The sequence below is a fragment of the Ranitomeya imitator genome, chromosome 9 (assembly GCF_032444005.1).
Source record: "Ranitomeya imitator isolate aRanImi1 chromosome 9, aRanImi1.pri, whole genome shotgun sequence".
NCBI classification, from domain to species: Eukaryota; Metazoa; Chordata; class Amphibia; order Anura; family Dendrobatidae; genus Ranitomeya; species Ranitomeya imitator.
This window is the reverse complement of record NC_091290.1, coordinates 141,421,550-141,441,899: the sequence shown is the minus strand read 5'-3', so window position 1 is coordinate 141,441,899 and position 20,350 is coordinate 141,421,550.

Sequence of the window (20,350 nt, the reverse complement as noted above, 5' to 3'; positions counted from 1 at the left end):
AATTCCGCTCTTGGGCTCCCTACGGTGGTTGTAAGTGGCACTTTTGTGAGTTCTGCTCTTGGGCTCCCTCCGGTGGTTTTAAGTGGTATGGCTGCTCCTTGGATTTAGCAGTCTGCAGCTGCTTCCACTGATTGTCTTTCTGCTCGGCTATTTTTGCCTGGCTCTTCCCTTCAGCCAGTGCCACTTGTCAATGGTTCCTGGTTGGATTCACATCTCTTTTGGATTTCCCTGTTATCCTGACCAGTTCAGCAAAGTTAAGTCCTTGCTTGCTCTTTTCTGTCCACAGGTTGTGGACTTATCCGTTCTGTGCTTTCTATGTTTTGTCCAGCTTGTCAGTATGAATTAATTCAGTGAAGCTGGAAGCTCTGGGAAGCAGATTTACCCTCCACACCTTTAGTCAGGTGTGGAGATTTTTGTAAACTCTGTGTGGATTTTTTGTAGTGTTTTATACTGACCGCACAGGATTCCATCCTGTCCTATCTATCTAGCTAGACTGGCCTCCTGTGCTACATCATGGTTTCATTCTGTGTATGTCTTTTCCCTCTCCACTCACAGTCATTACTTGTGGGGGGCTATCTATCCTTTGGGGATTTTCTCTGAGGCAAGATAGTTTTCCTGTTTCTATCTTTAGGGGTAGTTAGTTCTCAGGCTGTGACGAGGTGCCTATGGAGTGTCAGGAGCATCCCACGGCTACTTCTAGTGTTGTGTTGAGCTTAGGGACTGCGGTCAGTACAGGTACCACTTCCTTCAGAGCTCGTCCCATGTTGCTCCTAAACCACCAGTTCATAACAGTACAAGTGGCCAAAAATGAATTAAATGCATCTCAAAAGAAGGAAAAAAAATTCTGAGCCATTTTTTTTTCTGTGCTCTGTTTTGTCTTTTTTTTCCTCTTGATCTCTGGGTGGTTCAGGATTTATGCTCTGGCATGGATGTTCAGAGTTTGTTTTCTCGTGTGGATCAACTTGCTGCTATGTTAAGGAATCTTTGGAGAAGGGGCATATTCGGCCGTCTTCGTCACCATTGGGAGCGGGTTTCTTTTTTGTTGCTAAGAAGGATGGCTCCTTGAGACCCTGTATAGATTATCGTCTTCTTAATAAGATCACAGTCAAATTCCAATACCCTTGGCCTTTGCTTTCTGATTTGTTTGCTCAGATTAAGGGGGCTAGTTGGTTTACTAAGATTGACCTCCGAGGGGCATATAATCTTGTTCGTATTAAACAGGGTGACGAATGGAAAACTGCATTTAATACGCCCGAAGGCCATTTTGAATACCTTGTGATGCCATTCAGGCTCTCTAATGCTCCATCTGTGTTCCAATCCTTCATGCATGATATTTTCCGCAATTATCTTGATAAATTCATGGTTGTATATTTGGATGATATTTTGATTTTTTCCGATGATTGGGAGTCTCATGTGAAGCAGGTCAGGATGGTATTCCAGATCCTTCGTGATAATGCTTTATTTGTGAAGGGGTCTAAGTGCCTATTCGGAGTTCAGAAGTTCTCTTTTTTGGGTTTTATTTTTTCTCCCTCGTCTATGGAAATGGATCCTGTTAAGGTCCAAGCTATTCATGACTGGATTCAACCCACATCTGTGAAAAGCCTTCAAAAATTTTTGGGCTTTGCTAATTTCTATCGCTGTTTCATTGCCAACTTTTCCAGTGTGGTTAAGCCCCTTACTGATTTGACGAAGAAAGGCGCTGATGTGACGAATTGGTCCTCTGCGGCTGTTGAGGCCTTTCGGGAGCTTAAACGCCGATTTACTTCTGCCCCTGTGTTGCGTCAGCCGGATGTTTCTCTTCTTTTCTGGTTGAGGTTGACGCTTCTGAGATTGGAGCAGGGGCCGTTTTGTCTCAGAGGGATTTTGATGGTTCTTTGATGAAACCGTGTGCTTTTTTTTCCAGAAAATTTTCGCCTGCGGAACGCAATTATGATGTCGGCAATCGGGAGTTGTTGGCTATGAAGTGGGCGTTTGGGGAGTGGTGACATTGGCTTGAGGGAGCTAAGCACCGCGTTGTGGTCTTGACTGATCATAAGAATCTGATTTACCTCGAGTCGGCCAAGCGGCTGAATCCGAGACAGGCTCGATGGTCCCTGTTTTTCTCCCGTTTTGATTTTGTGGTCTCGTATCTTCCGGGATCTAAGAATGTTAAGGCTCATGCCCTCTCTAGGAGTTTTTCGCCTGATTCTCCTGGAGTCCTTGAGCCGGTTGGCATTCTTAAGGAAGGGGTGATTCTTTCTGCCATCTCCCCTGATTTGCGGCGGGTGCTTCGGGAATTTCAGGCTGATAGGCCTGACCACTGTCCAGTGGGGAAGCTGTTTGTTCCTGATGGATGGACAAGTAAGGTGATTTCTGAGGTTCATTGTTCAGTGTTGGCTGGAGATCCTGGGATTTTTGGTACCAGAGATTTGGTTGCTAGGTCCTTTTGGTGGCCTTCCTTGTCGCGCGATGTGCGTGCTTTTGTGCAGTCCTGTGGGACTTGCGCCCGGGCCAAGCCTTGCTGTTCCCGCGCTAGTGGGTTGCTTTTGCCTTTGCCGGTCCGTGAGAGGCCCTGGACGCATATTTCCATGGATTTTATTTCAGATCTTCCTGTTTCCCAGAAGATGTCTGTTATCTGGGTTGTTTGTGACCGGTTCTCTAAAATGGTCCATCTGGTACCTTTGCCTAAGTTGCCTTCCTCCTCAGATTTGGTTCCATTGTTTTTTCAGCATGTGGTTCGTTTGCATGGCATTCCGGAGAATATTGTGTCTGACAGAGGTTCTCAGTTTGTCTCTAGGTTTTGGCGGGCCTTTTGTGCTAGGATGGGCATTGATTTGTCTTTTTCTTCGGCGTTTCATCCTCAGACTAATGGCCAAACTGAGCGAACTAATCAGACCTTGGAGACCTATTTGAGATGCTTTGTGCCTGCTGATCAGGATGATTGGGTGTCTTTCTTGCCGTTGGCCGAGTTTGCCCTTAATAATCGGGCTAGTTCGGCTACTTTGGTTTCACCTTTCTTTTGTAATTTTGGTTTTCATCCTCGTTTTTCTTCTGGGCAGGTTGAGCCTTCTGATTGTCCTGGTGTGGATTCTGTGGTGGACAGGCTGCAGCAGATTTGGACTCATGTGGTGGAAAATTTGACGTTGTCTCAGGAAAGGGCTCAACGTTTTGCTAACTGCCGTCGGTGTGTTGGTCCCCGGCTTCGTGTGGGGGATTTGGTTTGGTTGTCTTCTCGTCATGTTCCTATGAAGGTTTCTTCCCCTAAGTTTAAGCCTCGGTTTATTGGTCCTTATAAGATTTCTGAAATTATCAATCCGGTGTCTTTTCATTTGGCTCTTCCAGCCTCTTTTGCCATTCATAATGTTTTCCATAGATCTTTGTTGCGGAGATTCCCTTCAGCCAGTGCCACTTGTCAATGGTTCCTGGTTGGATTCACATCTCTTTTGGAACTCCCTGTTATCCTGACCAGTTCAGCAAAGTTAAGTCCTTGCTTGCTCTTTTCTGTCCACAGGTTGTGGACTTATCCGTTCTGTGCTTTCTATGTTTTGTCCAGCTTGTCAGTATGAATTAATTCAGTGAAGCTCGAAGCTCTGGGAAGCAGATTTACCCTCCACACCTTTAGTCAGGTGTGGAGATTTTTGTAAACTCTGTGTGAATTTTTTGTAGTGTTTTATACTAACCGCACAGTATTCCATCCTGTCCTATCTATCTAGCTAGACTGGCCTCCTGTGCTACATCCTGGTTTCATTCTGTGTATGTCTTTTCCCTCTCCACTCACAGTCATTACTTGTGGGGGGCTATCTATCCTTTGGGGATTTTCTCTGAGGCAAGATAGTTTTCCTGTTTCTATCTTTAGGGGTAGTTAGTTCTCAGGCTGTGACGAGGTGCCTAGGGAGTGTCAGGAGCATCCCACAACTACTTCTAGTGTTGTGTTGAGCTTAGGGACTGCGGTCAGTACAGGTACCACTTCCTTCAGAGCTCGTCCCATGTTGCTCCTAAACCACCAGTTCATAACATTCACCCTTTTCATCCTGTAAAAATCCTATAGCATCTTTGATTTGTTTGTTTTTTTGCTTTTGACATACCCCCCAAATCCTTTTTTATTGCTTTTGGTCTCCCTTGCAAGCCTCACTTCATTAATGGCTTTAGCTCTTTTAACTCTTGCCCTGCAATATATTCTTTAGACATGCCCCCCTCTTTCTATTTAATATTTTTTTTAACAAGTGATTAAGTTCTGTGTTGATCCATCCTGTTATCTTTAATTGCGTCCAATTCTTCCTTTTTTTCAGGACTAATACCAATTGTGCAGTGAGAATTTCATTCTGCAAAATCTCTCATGCTTCTTGGACATTTCTGTCCTTTAGAACATACAGCCATTGGACGGACCTTTCCTACCCTCTTTCTGAGTCCATTAAATTCTGCCTTTCTGAAGTCAACCTTAAAGTCTTCGTCCTCGCCGGCCTTCCTCCTCTTGAAATCCAAAATTTGAGGATAGCATGTTTGCTGCTTCTTAAATTCCCAACCACCTTTAATTCCTTCATCATTTCCTCTCTGTTGGTAAGAATTAGATCCAATGCTGCAGATCCTCTTATTCTCTCTTCTACCTTTTGAAAGGTAAAGTTGTGAGAGAAAAGATAAGACTTTTATGAACCCATTACTTTTGCCTGAGAGAGATTCCCAACAAATATCTGAATAGTTAAAACATTTGTCCAGGTGGCCTATAATAAACACATACAATAGTGTACTTTCTGTTCTTCTCTCCTTATATTCTTACCCAAACAGTTTCTGCAGAGCTACCATTCTCTGAAGCTTGGATCTCTGTGGAGATGTACGTTTTCCTAACATACAATGCAATTGTTAATCCTGTTTCTAATAAATAATTTGTAGTCTTCAAGGTTTTTATTCCAATTATGTGTATCATCCCACCAAGTTTCAGTGGTGCCTATAACATCATATCTCTCTTTCTGTGTTAGCAGCTCCAATTCACCTTGTTTGTTTCCCATGCTCTGTACATTTGTATGAACATATTTTATTCATTCAGAATTTTTTTTTTCTTTTTTTCACTTCTGATAGCAGGGTTCTCAAAAGAATTCATTAGCTGTATACTTTTTCCTGGCCATGTATTGTATTTCCCATCCCATATTGCTCTAGGTTTAAGCTCTCCTGATGAGTGTAGCAAGGCGCCTACCAAATATCTTGTTTTCGTAAGATACAACACATCTCTAGCAAGAGTCCATCATAAGAGTAATTCACTCCATGGTCAAGAAACCCAAAACTTTGCTCTTGGCCCCATTGACGTAACCAGTTATTCACCTGTAGAATCCTGTTCTGTCTACTTTACCCATGTCCATCCACTGGGAGGATGGATGTGAAGTCATTCCCTGGGCTTTTCTCGGCAGTCCAATAGAGAATAAATGGAGTGGCGCTCAATCATTTTCACCTGCTATGTAATTTTGGACCAAGAATAAAAATTTTTTATTCTGCCGATATCTAACTTGACAGCTCAACTTAATCTCAATTTGCTCCAAAAGAAATGTAGTACTTGACATTTATTGGGATTTTGACCCCTTAACAAGGGGTGTGGCTTATTTAAAAGGGGGCTGGGCTTAAGATGCGTACTAGTCAACTTGCGTTGTGATTGGTTCCAATTTTTTTTAAATTTACTTTAAACTAAGAAAAGCAATATATATGACTCAATTAAGAAAGTCTGAAGATAAGCAGGATATTTTGATATGTGTGCCGCACCTTGCCCAGTCCTGTGCCACCTACAGGAGAAACGGGTGATCTGATCTGCAGTACCTGAGGGCGGCCACTACATGGTGCACAGAGCACTGTTAATAATAATTGTGCGTAAACTTCTGCTGACTCTGGAGAAATCGTAACGTGCTATTTCTATTTTCTACATCTGCTCCATGAGTTCTTCGACCACATTAATTTTTCTTTGTTTTCTTTCTCCCTCCATTCATCCTACACGATAAGCCGCTATCTTTATTAGTCAGTCCATATCAGTTTTTCAGAATTTGCTCCTTAGTTGATATATTGATATAGATTCGTTCTCATGTTTTGTGTTTCCAGTCCTCGTAGCATCAAATAAATAAACGAGGTTGTGAATCTACTGTGGTGTGAAAAAGTGTTTGCCCCCTTCCTGATTTCCTATTCTTTTGCATGTTTGTCACACGTAAATGTTCCAGATCGCCAAACAAATATAAAAATTAGACAAAGATAACACAAGCAATCACAAAATGCAGTTTTTAAATTAAGGTCTTTATTATGAAAGGAAAAAGAAATCCAAACTAACAGGGCCCTGTGTTAGAAAGTGATTGCCCCAAACCTATATTTAATATTTACATGCTTTAGCAAAGCAGTGTGCAACTTTATTTGTTTGCTTTATATTTATTGGTTAGCTCACTGTACTGCTGGATTCACAGTTACGCTGCTCACTATGGCTGTATCCTGTCCCCTATGTTGTAGATTTTATCCACCCTTCTACTAGGTTTACAGCTACACTATGTAGTGCTGCTGTATGTCTTCCTTGTTGCAACTTTCTAGTAAGCATTTTATCTTACCCCAGAGCTGGATTCACAGTTACACTGCTCAGTACTTCTCTGCAATCTCCTTTTTGTTGTAGTTTCTAGTACATTTTTTTTTAACTCACCCTAGTACCAGATTAACAGCTACAGTGCTTATATCCCTGCTGAATAAGGTCCTACATGTGGTAGGTTTTTAGTAAGTGTTTTATCTCACCCTAGTACTGGATTCAGATATTGTCACGCACGCGCCGAGACTGGTTGGCGCGGGTGTGCGGGGGTGTGGCCCACTGAACCCCAGACCAATCTACCCTGGAAGGGGCGTAACTAAGTAGCTTCCTAGGTGTTCGCTGGAGCCTCTGATGGTGAGGTCAGACTTGTGCAATAGGAACTAACCAGGTGCCACTCCAGGGTGGAATCTGGCTGTGGCTGCTGATCCCTCCGGGGAACGGAACATAGACAGGCAAGCGGGTACTCTGGCAGACAGGCAGGCACGGCTGGGACACAGTCAGGCAGACGGGTACAACAGGGACACTGGCAGGCAGGCGGGCACGGCTGGGACACAGGCAGACAGACTGGTACAACAGAGACACTGGCAGGCGGGCACAGCTGGCTCTCTGGTAGGCAGGCAGGTACGGCTGGCTCTCTGGTAGGCAGGCAGGTACGGCTGGCTCTCTGGCAGGACAGGCGGACAAGACTGGTACACTGGAAGAACTGGTAGGGACCGGTCTGCAGGCAGGTATGTAAAACAGGTAAGAACCTGTTCAGACAGGAGGACTTAAGAATAGGTAGAGAAAGACCGCAAGAGAGCATGCAGAGCGAAAGCACATGAGCTAGAGCCAAGAACAGAAACACAGGAGGTGGAGCCAGAAGCAGGGGGTGGAGCCAAGAGCAATGGGTCAGAGCCAAGTGCGGAAACACAGGAGGCGGAGCCAATAGCTGGAGGCGGAGCCAAGTGCAGAAACACAGGAGGCGGAGCTAAGAACTGGAGGCAGAGCCAAGTGCAGAAACTCAGGAGGCGAAGCCAAGAGCTGGAGGCGGAGCCAAGTGCAGAAACACAGGCAGCAGAGCCAAGAGCGGGAGAAGTAGAACCGCAAGGATCAGAGCAAAGTAGAACCAGAAGAAGCGGAGCCGCAGAGCGAGAGCTGAGCGGAGCCGCAGAGTGCAGAGCAAAGTCAGAGTACAGAGCAAAGTGCAGAGCAATGTACATAGTGCAGAGCCGAGAGCAAAACCACAGAGGGCAGAGCAGAGCAAAGCAAGACACAGAGAACGCACAGCAGAAAAAGCAAACCAAGACAGGGATATAAACGCACACAGGAACTGGACTAGACTAAGACAGAGTCAGGAACGAGACAAGGCACAGAGACATGAACACAAGCCAGGGTACGACGCCCCTCTGCGTGACTAACACAGACCAGGGTACAACGCCCCCTGTGTGGCGGACATAAGAGTAACAGAGACAGGGCCTGGCACCTCAGCTAAGAACTGAGTAAGGGAGTAAGTTGCACAGGCCCCCACCAATGGGTGGGGATGTCTTAAATACAGGAAGCCTCATGGCGATTGGCCGGGGACACCTTAGCAAGGTGCACACAGTCTCCATAAGAAACAGGAGTTGCCGGCGCCACCCCCCTATGCACACAGACAGAGTAAGCACAGCGTAAACAGCAGACATGAGGCACACAGCATGGAACTGGCAGCAGAAAGAAGTCACCACAAGGCCCAGAGAAATAAGTGAGTTTGAGTGTAATGCAGGTGGGGGATGGGAGGCCATGCAGTGATGCCAGCAGGGTTGTTACAGATATACATGTTCAGTACTGCTGTGTAATGTTCTCCGTGTTTTAATGCTTTTGTTTGACTCTGTTCAGTACAGCCATTTAATATCCATTAAGTTGTAGCTTTCTAATAAATGTTTTATTTCGCACTACTATTTCCAGCTACACTTCTCAGTGCTGCTGTATAATGTCCTTGGTGTTGTTGCAGCTTTCTAGTAATTTTTTACCTCACCCAAATATTGAATTCAGGTAAACACTTCTAAATAAAGCTGTATAGTGTTCTCCATGTTGCAGCTTTCTAGTAAATGTTTTAACTCACCCCACCACTGGATTCACATCTATGCTGCTGCTGTATCTTGTCCACTATTTTGCAGCTCTATAGTAAGTGTTCTATTTCACTCTACTACTGGATTCACAGGTAAACTACTGAGTATTGTTGTATAATGTACTCCATTATGCAGATTTATAGTAAGCAGTTTATTTCACCCTGGTGCTGGATTCCCAGCTACATTGCTCTGTAATACTATAAAATGTCCTGCATGTTGCAGCTTTCAAGAATGTGTTTTACCTCACCCTTGTACTGAATTCACAATTGCAGTGCTTTTTACTGATGAATAATGTCCTCCATGTTGTAGCTTTCTAGTATGTGATTTATCTGACACTAGTACTGAATGCAGATATGTACCGCTCAGTATTGCTTTACAATATCATCAATGTTGCAGCTTTTTAGTAAGTGTTTTAACTCAGCCCACTAATGCTTTCACAGTTATACTGCTCATTATTGCTGAATAATGTTTTCGTGTTTTCTAATGAGTGTTTTCTCCCCCCTCCACCGCCCAAAGATGGATTCACAACTACACTGCTCAGTACTACTGTATATAATGTCCTCCATGTTGCTGATGATGATGATTTTAAATATGTGCTACATAAAGACAAGAGAGCAGGAATCCATCATGTTTGTGTGTGCTGTGTATTAGAGTCATCATAGTAGTTAGTCTAGACCTACTAGCTTAGAGACAACTGAATCTTAGAGAATCATATTTTTCAAGATAAGTGCAGCAATTTCATGGAAATTTGTGTTTTTGTGCTAAAAAAAAGCCTGTTTTTTATGACTTGACATACTTGTGATGTGTGTTAGATACTTTTTCAGATCTAAGGAGCGCGTCCTCGGCGAAAAGGGATGAAACTATCTCAAAAAGTGGCGTAATTGAATGTGCCTCAATGCACCAAAAAAACGCACTAAAATTTTAGAGCACATTTTTGGATCAAAGTAAGCCAACTAATTGATGGCGGAAGCTTAAAACTAAAACAGATCTATCAAACGGTGTGAACCACTGAGATCAATTTGGAGAATTTAAAGATGGTCCGGTCTAAGTTTATGCAAATACGTCCCAGAGACTGCAGATGGGAAAAACTGGAGGATACAAGGTATATAATGGACAAAAATTGTACTTTTTATTTTATAGTTGATGAAATTATACATTTTTTGGATGCAAAATTTAGTTCCAATTTTGGTCAACATTTGGTGGCCACCTACACAGAGTAATTTGCTTATGCATCTTTTCCCCATCGCACGGGTTCGGCAATGGTCAGTCTTGGTGGTCAGGATAGAGTTAAGTTGGGGGAATATCCATTTGAATTCTCTTTTGCAATCATGGAGAGTCTGAAAAATTGACAGTCGCATTACAGCTCTCCAAACACATTCTGTTTTCATTAAATGACTAATCGAAAACCAATCAAGCAAAGGACATAGAATTACAGCATTGAATTAGAATGTTTCTACCTCACCAAGAACTTAGATTAAACCTATTCAAGAATAATTATATAGGTATAAATGCCGCGTACATTCACTTCACTTGTATGGCGGTCCAAGGGATTTCAAACAACGTCCGCCCCTGAGAAATCCGTTTGACTTTCTAAATCTCGGCCGAATTCTTGGAAATATTCCTATAAATAAAAAAATAAATACACGTAATATATATTTACTAAGAACAAATTAAATCAAATTTGTTTAGAATTTCACAAAAATTGTAACAAATCAAAATTTCTAAGAATACAATGTGCGTAAATTTTGCAAAATTGGCGACCAGGTTGACACTATTTTGCCGATTTCAAAATTTCATTGAAAAGGCGTTAAAAACCATGTCAATGACTCCTAAGCTGCTCCTAGCAGTGACCGTCAGCAAGGATTTTACTATGCAAATCGATAGTAAGGAAGCAGGGGTTTTAGAGCTCTTTATTAGAAAAACAGAGCTACAATCAGTGATGTAGCATAGCTGAGGAGGCCAAGAGACTCACTGTGATGATGTAGCATAGCCCAGCATTGTAGCAGAGTTCAGTAAGTTAACCTTCTCACTATGACAATGTAGCAGAGTTAAGCTGGTCAGTAGACTCACTGTAATGATGTAGCAGAGCACAGCATTGTAGCACAGTTGATTTGGTCAGTAGACTCACTGTGGTGATGTAGCAGAGCACAGCAATGTAGAGTGGAGTGGTTCAGTAGATTAATTATGGGAATGTAGTGGAGTCCAGCATTGCAGCAAAGTGAAGTTGTTAAGTAGACTCACTGTGACGATGAAGCAGAGCCAAGCATTGTAGCAGAGTTGAGTTAGTCAGCAGACTCAATATCACAATGTAGCAGAGCTTGACATTGCAGAAAATTTGAGATGGTCAATAGAATTACTGTGGCGATGTAGCAGAGCCCAGCACGGTAGCAAAGTTGAGTTGCTCAGTATATTTATTATGGCAATGTAGTGGAGCTCAGCATTGCAGAAAAGCTGAGTTGGTCAGTAATATCACTGCTACAATGCTTGGCTCTGCTACATCGTCACAAAGTTGAGTGGGGCAGAAGATTCACTGTGAAGATGTAGCAGAGTTGAGTTGACCAGTAGATTCATTATGACACTATAGCAAAGCCTGGCAATACAGCAACATTTCGATGGTCAGTAAACTCATTGTGGTGATGTAGCAGAGTCTAGCACTGCAGCAGAGTTGAGTTGTTTAGTAGAGTCTTTTTGGGAATGCAGTGGAGCCCAGTATTGAGGCAAGGTTGAGTTAGTCAGTGGTCTTACTGTGTCAATGTAGTGGAGCCCAGCATTGCAGGAGAGTTCAGTTGGTCAGTAGAGCCAAGCCCAGCATTGTTGGATGCCAACTACCCAAATACTCAGGCGGTGTCCAGCCACCTGTGCCAGCCTGTAAAGTCAGAAATTACGATTTCACTGGAGCACCATTGTAACCCAACATGCCGAAGAATTCAGGCAACTGTCTACAGCGTGAGGGAGATTGAGCGACTGGTGCTGGAGTCAGGAGAGCTGAGTAGCGATCTCCCAAAAGAGTTTCCCAAAGTCATCTGACACTTCGTATCTTTGGATATGTCGAGCCAAGAGAAAAGGTAAAGAAAGACGTATCTGCGAGACGTCTCCAGGCCTTTAATTTGACTTCCGACAAGGACAACATGGAAGGTAAGAGGCTTGTTGAAATTCCGCAGACTTTGATACAACGTTATTGGAATTACAACAGTTGAAGTGTTTTTTACGTCCTATTAACGTCTGTCAATCACAGGACCGCAGAAAATCAGCGACCCCCACTAGACAGACGAGGACTCACGAGTGATGACTGAGATCCAGTAATACACTTAGCTGTTCGCTCGCCCAAATTGTCGTTAATTTATGTTCTTGTTCACATAGGGATAATGACTTGCTATGTGCTGTGTATTGTCTCCTGGGCTTTGTTTTTCTTACAAGATTTACTCTGGTGAAGGAGATTTTCTGAATTGAGAAAACAATACTTACTGAGTTTCCCGGCAGCATTTCTATGCCTTGTGATTTTCCATAAAAAAGCAATTAAATCTCATTAGTGGGAGTCTATTTAAACAATGCACTGATTTCAATACTTTGCATGGCAACCATGAATTAGGAAACCTCCATAAAACGCCACTTCAATAGCGCAACTGGTAAATAAAAAAAGGCAATTAAAAATAAGGGTTTGGATTAGAATTTCGTGATGGGGAAAGTATCAAACTTAACTGTTTCAACAGTCTAAAGAAGAACTCCCTGAAACCGTGAGGATGAAAGGGGCTATCCTCCACTTTAAAAACTGATCACATTGTTCCCCTCCTTAATCAGTGATCAGCTGTGATCTAGGAGAGAAAGCTAGGAATAAGGGTTTGATTTCTCTGCAGATCCTCCACAGGTGAAATGAAGCATTACATCATGTTTGTGATGAGCGAATATTTTAGAAACTAATTGAATTTGACTCGAATTTCACAAAAAATTTGGATTCTCCTAAATTTGACTTTGTTTGTGAACTCAACAAAATGACCGCTTTTACAATCCATCAAAGTCCAGAAATGAAAAATAATACTCATCTCGCCATTCACCTATCCCGTTGCCACCGCCACGGCTTTTCCGTCATCTTTACTAGGCACTGGAGCTTTGAATACACAAGCAGGGCTTGAATCTTGATGTGATAGCACATGCCATGATGTCATAACCCAAGGCCAAGTCAGTGCATCACTAATGACGATGACTGAAGAGCCAATGAGGATGCATGGTGGACCGGATTAGGTGGTTGAACAGGTGAGCAGTGAGGAAAGTATTTTTTTTTATTCTGTGATTATGGTTACCAAAAGAAGCTTACAAGGTGAGGTGGATCCTCTAAGCCCAAAGTTTAGGTGGACACGAGGGCCAGAGGCATTGGTGCATCAGACTGGTAAGGCATGCAGAATACAGTTAACTGGGGTACTGGAAGCCGCAGGCAGCCAGGGGACATCCTGAAGACTGCAGTCAGGTTGCAGAGTTAATGAATTCTGCAGTCAAACAGAAGACTGAAGAAATGGAAGCCACAAGCAGCCTGGAGACATCATGGAGACAAAGACAGATAACAGACAAAACTACCGAGTAACAAAAAAGTCTACAAATCAATCAAGCCTCAAGTGACAAGGAGGAGAAATGAAAACCGCCGACAAACATGCAGCAGAGATCCTAGAAGCCCGAGAATAGGTAACAGATAGAACTCCGAAGTAACTGAAAAGTCTAAAAACTGTGGAAGTCGCTGGCAGGTAGGAGAGGTACAGGAGAATCTAGCCAGTTAGCAGTGATTATGAAAACTGCAGACAAGTAACTTGGCTGGAAACCACAGGCAGATAAGAGACAACCTGGAGACGGTGCAAAGGCAAGCTAAAAGTCTACTAAATAGTCTTAATATTAAGACACAGATGTTTATCTTGGGAGGCCTTATAAGCTATATGCTAAGGAAGTTCAACACATGGGAGCACGCCAGGCTACTTGCAAAGCCTGGGTGGACTGGGGTGTAGGAAGCAGAGCCCAGACACAAGAAAGTAATAAGGACAATTCAAATAACTTTGATGCAAGTTAAGTTTCCTGTCCAAATACAGGTGTTCGTCCGGATGTGCTCATCATTGCACAATGTACATTAGTGTCATGTGCAGGAACCTTTTATTTCAATTGAGGGTTGGGGTCCCAAATTCTGGGCATAGTTGTGGTTCCTAGAAGGGGGACATGGATCTATCAGACAACCTGCCATACATATCTAAGATGTGAACACCCCTTTAAAGGGATCTTGTCACCTGAATTTGGCGGGACCGGTTTTGGGTCATATGGGCGCAGTTTTCGGGTGTTTGATTCACCCTTGCCAAGGCAAGATTTCCTTGTGCAGGCGTGTACTACGGAGGACAGAGAATGAACTTCAATCCAATATTGCGGCCAGCATGCAGCCAGCGGGTAAGGAAAGGGTGAATCAAACACCGAAAACTCCACCCATATGACCCAAAACCGGTCCCGCCAAATTCAGGTGACAGGTTCCCTTTTAGGAACCTGCTGAACAGTTAATAGGGCTTCTTCCTGCAGCACATGAGCGTCCTGCTCATGAAGAAAAATGGATACAAAGTGACCTTGCAATTAATCATGGAATCACTATTTTCTCCCAAGCTTAAAAGGATGTGGATACTTTTTCAATAATTGTATTACTTCAATTCTGTACCTAAAAAACATTAAAATATGAAGCAATTTTACAAATAGCTTTTTAAAATATCTCTGTGTACAGTTCCAAAGAGAACCTATGTGTCTCCATGGTTACAGACTACAAACGGTGTTTGTAGTCAGTTCCTGCAGTTGTTTGTTTCTTCCTTTTCATTTCTTTAAAAGAGAAGATGGAGTAAAGCAAAAGACCGGTGACTAAGCCTACATTATTTAGATACAGAGCTTTGCATGAGAGCTGCGTACGTCAGACATGCATATATTTTTTATAAGTTTGTTATATTTTTTGTTATTGTAGATGCACAAAACCAATAAAAATGTTGTCTGTAACATCGCACGTAAATTTATAAATCTTTTTTCCCCCTATGGCACATCTGGCAAAATGAGTTCAGAGGCAAAATTCTAAAAAAAAAAGAAACAAAATGAAATCGCTTTTGCAACTTAGTATTTGTAGTGAAGCCTGTACAATATGCTGAGATATCATTCCTCGCATGAAATATTCCTTTTTTATGCCGCGCCACTAGACTTATCATCTTGCTTGTTTCCCTTACCCTAAACCACATCTGCCATCTGTTTGCTTCTAAATTCCAACTTTGAGAATCCCTGTAAGATGCGCGGTTATGTCTTATTATTTACAGGTCCTGTTCAATTTAGTGCCATATGCAAACTTGAGCATTTCACTCTCTGCATCATCCAAATAGCTGTTAAATAAAAGCGTCGGCCGGGGCTGGAATACAGATGAGCGTTCGCTCTGTTTAAATTTTTGCCGTAAACTCACAAAACTGACTCACATGAATTAGTCAAATATTCCATATTCCGCTTTCCGCCAAGACCAAACCGCCGGAATTGTCTATGAGTCGTTAACTAATGATATTGAGCTACAAGACGTAAAAGTGGTATACCAGACACAACAAGATGTTATTAGTTGGGTAATGGGAGGTTTGTAGACCGGTGGCGGAGATATTTAATCTTGGTTGGTTAAGCCACGGTAAACAAGGGAATGAGGTTCTGAGGATTAGATACTTATCAATCAGGTGTAATGGTTTTCTCGACTGTAATCTACAAAGGGTGAAGATTAATAAGAGTTTGGACTGGGAGTTATTACCATAGATTATTATTTCATTTCTTACCATTGATAGTTATTATGGTTGGTCCATCATGGTCAACGACCCAACCGTGAAGAAGAGTGAAACCAACAGAACGGAAAATGGTGATTCTAGTGATCAAAGGCAGTTACATCGGTTAGATCCTCGCCAGTAAGAGAAGAAGAAGGGATGATATCGGGTAAAGAAGAAGAACGTAAAATAAAGAGGACTATGGATGAGAAAAGGAGAAGGTAGAAAGCAAAATGTGAAGAATAAATGGTAAGAAAAAATGGAAGATGAAGAAGGAGAAGAAATACAGTCATGGCCAAAAGTATTGACACCCCTGCAATTCTGTCAGATAATACTCAGTTTCTTCCTGAAAATGATTGCAAACACAAATTATTTGGTATTATCTTCATTTAATTTTTCTTAAATGAAAAAACACAAAAATAATTGTCCTAAAGCCAAATTGGATATAATTCCACATCAAACATAAACAAGGGGGTGGACAAAAGTATTGACACTGTTCGAAAAATCATGTGATGCTTCTGTAATTAGTGCAATTAACAGCACCTGTAACTTACCTGTGGCACCTAACAGGTGTTGGCAATAACTAAATCACACTTGCAGCCAGTTGACATGGATTAAAGTTGACTCAACCTCTGTCCTGTGTCCTTGTGTGCACCACATTGAGCATGGAGAAAAGAAAGACCAAAGAACTGTCTGAGGACTTGAGAAACCAAATTGTGAGGAAGCATGAGCAATCTCAAGGCTACAAGTCCATCTCCAAAGACCTGAATGTTCCTGTGTCTACCGTGCGCAGTGTCATCAAGAAGTGTAAAGCCCATGGCACTGTGGCTAACCTCCCTAGATGTGGACGGAAAAGAAAAATTGACAAGAGATTTCAACGCAAGATTGTGCGGATGTTGGATAAAGAACCTCGACTAACATCCAAACAAGTTCAAGCTGCCCTGCAGTCCGAGGGTACAACAGTGTCAACCCGTACTATCCGTCAGCGTCTGAATGAAAAGGGACTGTATGGTAGGAGACCCAGGAAGACCCCACTTCTTACCCCGAGACATAAAAAAGCCAGGCTGGAGTTTGCCAAAACTTACCTGAAAAAGCCTAAAACGTTTTGGAAGAATGTTCTCTGGTCAGATGAGACAAAAGTAGAGCTTTTTGGGCAAAGGCATCAACATAGAGTTTACAGGAGAAAAAAAGAGGCATTCAAAGAAAAGAACACGGTCCCTACAGTCAAACATGGCGGAGGTTCCCTGATGTTTTGGGGTTGCTTTGCTGCCTCTGGCACTGGACTGCTTGACCGTGTGCATGGCATTATGAAGTCTGAAGACTACCAACAAATTTTGCTGCATAATGTAGGGCCCAGTGTGAGAAAGCTGGGTCTCCCTCAGAGGTCATGGGTCTTCCAGCAGGACAGTGACCCAAAACACACTTCAAAAAGCACTAGAAAATGGTTTGAGAGAAAGCACTGGAGACTTCTAAGGTGGCCAGCAATGAGTCCAGACCTGAATCCCATAGAAGACCTGTAAAAGATAGGAGAGAAAAGGAAGGTGAAGAAGGTAATGGATGAGGAGGGGAAAAGGATGGGGAAGACTAAATAAATCAAAATGAGGAGGAAAAACAAAAAGGGGAGAAGAGAAATGGAGGATGGTATAGGAGAAGGATTAGAAAGATTGAAGAAAGAGATTATGAAGTAGAAGAAATAAGGAAAGTGTGGGGGATGAAAGAAAAGAAATGGATGACGAAGAAAGGGGAAGCGGAAGATGAAGAAGGTAATGAAAAAGGAGGTAAAAAGAAGGACATAGAGGAGGAAAAATGGTGGGTGAGGACAATGGAAGAAGAAAGAAATTATGACAGAAGAAAAAAAAGAATGAAGATAACAGAAATGAGAACTTTTAAAGAAGATGATGGAAAGGATGAGAAAAATTGAAAAAGATCACAAAGGAGAAGCAAAAATCGACAAGTAGAAGCTGAAAGGTAAGAAATAAATTGATGAAGAAGGTAATGAAGAAGGGGGAAAAGAAAGCATTTATAATGTTAGAAGGAAAAAAGAAAGAAGTGGAATATAAAGGATAAGATGTAAATGGACGATGGAGAAGATGAAGAAAAAGAAAGAACTGGATGACAAATTAGATGATGAAGAAGAGGAAAAGAGTGGTGGATGAAGGAGACGAAGAAGAAAAAATGGAAATAGAAGGAAATAAGGAAAGAGGAAGAAGAAAAGAGAGGAATTGTAAGATGAGGCAGATGATAAGGGAGGAGGGAGGAAAAGGTAAGTAATGAGAACAATGGAAGGAGATGAAGAAAATGCTGATAAAGAAAGAAATTAGAAATCATGGATGTCAAAGGAGAAAGATGAAGAAGATGATGAAGGAAGAAAAGAGAGGAAGGAGGATATGAAGGAGAAAAAAATGGAAGCTGTTGACATTCAACGAAGAGAGGAAGGAAAAGAAATGGAAGCAAAAACGAGTGAAAGATGACAGAGAAGAGAAAGGGGAAGAAAGAAATGGAAGACCATGAAGACAATTAGGAGAACTGGAAAAGGAAACCATGGAACGCAAATGAGATGATGAAATAAGGAGAGAAAGAGAATGAAAGGGAAGGAGAGAAAAAGCAGCAGATAAAGGAGAGGAAAGGAGAGAAGATATAAAATAAGGCAAGTTAGGAAGGAAATGAAGGATAGAAGATCGAGGAAAGAAAGAAATTAAGAAAAAAGAGAATACAAGCAGGAGATGAAGGAAGGAGGTGAACAGAAAGAAGTGAAAGATGAAGAAGGCAAAGGAAAAAGAAGAAATAGGAACGAGTGAAAGAAGAAAGAGAAGATCAACCAGAAGGAAGAAATAGAAAATAAAGGAAAATGTTCAGGTGGAAAGGAAGAAGCACAAAGGAAAATGAAGGTGAAGTTGTTCCGTGACTCCGCAAGGCTTACGTAATAAATGAGTCCGTTAAGCCAATTGTTAAACTTGCCCCTAATCAACTTCTAAATTAATTTAGCCCCAAGAAGCCGGCGTCTCCAAGACCGCCACAAATCGTCTCATCTTCTAGCGATCGTTATGTGTCACTCATCAGCATTGCCTATCGGGGAGATCGGTAAACTAATTATCAGGGCTGCCGGCATGGGCCGGTCAATTGTTTCCTTGGGTGTTTTGTCATATTATGCTTTCCCCGTGGCCCTAGTAATCTTCCTCCAGATTTCGCTCCTCCGGTGTATCTCCCAGCCAGAGCACTAATTACTGCCATTATGATAATGGTAATGTAGCGGCACCTGTAGTTTTCCTATTAGACGATGTGTGACTACATGATTACTCTGCGTATTGTATTTTTAATACTTTTCTCTGACAGACGAATCTGCGGAGTCTTTCTGAAGATTTCGGATCGATACGCAGGGGGGTAACGGCTTCCTGCCAGTGGTGGGGCCATTGTCTTCTTGTTCGGGGGGGGGGGAAGGTTCTGCCTCATTACTCAGGGAGATTTGGAAAGTTATCCGAAGCCTGGAGTATAATGATGTTTCTACCTTTAATCTTCTTTGCTTTTATATCGATCTCTTACTTCTATACGGAAAAAGTTTTGAATGAAAAATTTTGATCAGTTCTCCTTTTAACCCTTTGGTTTATGTAGCGGCATTTCCCAGTAGCCGACGACAGACTCCCAATTACATGGATGAGGCTTTATTCTAACGACTGAAAAATCTGCAAATCTACGAAAAAAGGGGAAAGGGGGGGATGCAGCTGCAGGTTCTCTGTCTCCTTTTCTGTGTATGCCAGACAGCCTGCTGTGAGGGGGGAAGAAGAGCAGCAGCAGCTTGGTCTGGGTGTCACAAAACGTGCAATCAAGCGCTGGTTCATGTCCAGGTAAGGGTTTAAAATTAACATAAAAAAAAATACTTTTAAATATATAAATAAAATAAAAAAATATATAAAAATTCCACCTTTTCGCCATTTAGAAATAACAGAATAAAAAAAAAATCATATTTGGCATCACTGCATCCGTTTCCAATCTATCAAAATACATAATACAGAATACATACCCGTATATACTCGAGTATAAGCCGACCCGAGTATAAGCCGACCCCCTAATTTTGCAACAAAAAAACTGGGAAAACTATTTGACTCGAGTATAAGCCTAGGGTGGGAAATGCAGCAGCTACGGGTAAATGTTAAAAATAAAAACAGATACCAATAAAAGTAAAATTAATTGAGACATCAGTAGGGAAGTGTTTTTGAATATCCATATTGAATCAAGAGCCCCATATAATGCTCCATACAGATCATGATGGGCCCCATAAGATGCTCCATATTAAAATATGCCCCATATAATGCTACATTCAGTTCTTTATGGCCCCATAGATGCCCCATATAATGCTCCATGCAGTTATGGCCCCATAGATGCCCCATATAATGCTCCATGCAGTTATGGCCCCATAGATGCCCCATATAATGCTCCATGCAGTTATGGCCCCATAGATGCCCCATATAATGCTCCATGCAGTTATGGCCCCATAGATGCCCCATATAATGCTCCATGCAGTTATGGCCCCACAGATGCCCCATATAACGCTCCATTCAGTTATGGCCCCATAGATGCCCCATATAATGCTCCATGCAGTTCATTATGGCCCCATAGATGCCCCACATAATGCTCCATGCAGTTAATGCCCCATAAACGCTCCATGCAGTTCTTGCCATGCATTGTGCCACATGTAATGCTGCTGCTGCACTAAAAAAAAAAAATGACATACTCACCTCTCGTCGCTGCTCCTAAGCGTCCCGTCTCTCCACACTGACTGTTCAGGCAGAGGGCGGCGCGCACACTAATACGTCATCGCGCCCTCTGACCTGAACAGTCACAGCAACAGGACGGGAAGACGAGGCGGCGCCCAGCGGATGGAACGCGGACAGGTGAATATGAAATACTTACCTGCTCCCGGTGCTCCTGACGTTGTCCCTGCCTGTCACACTGTCTTCGGGAGC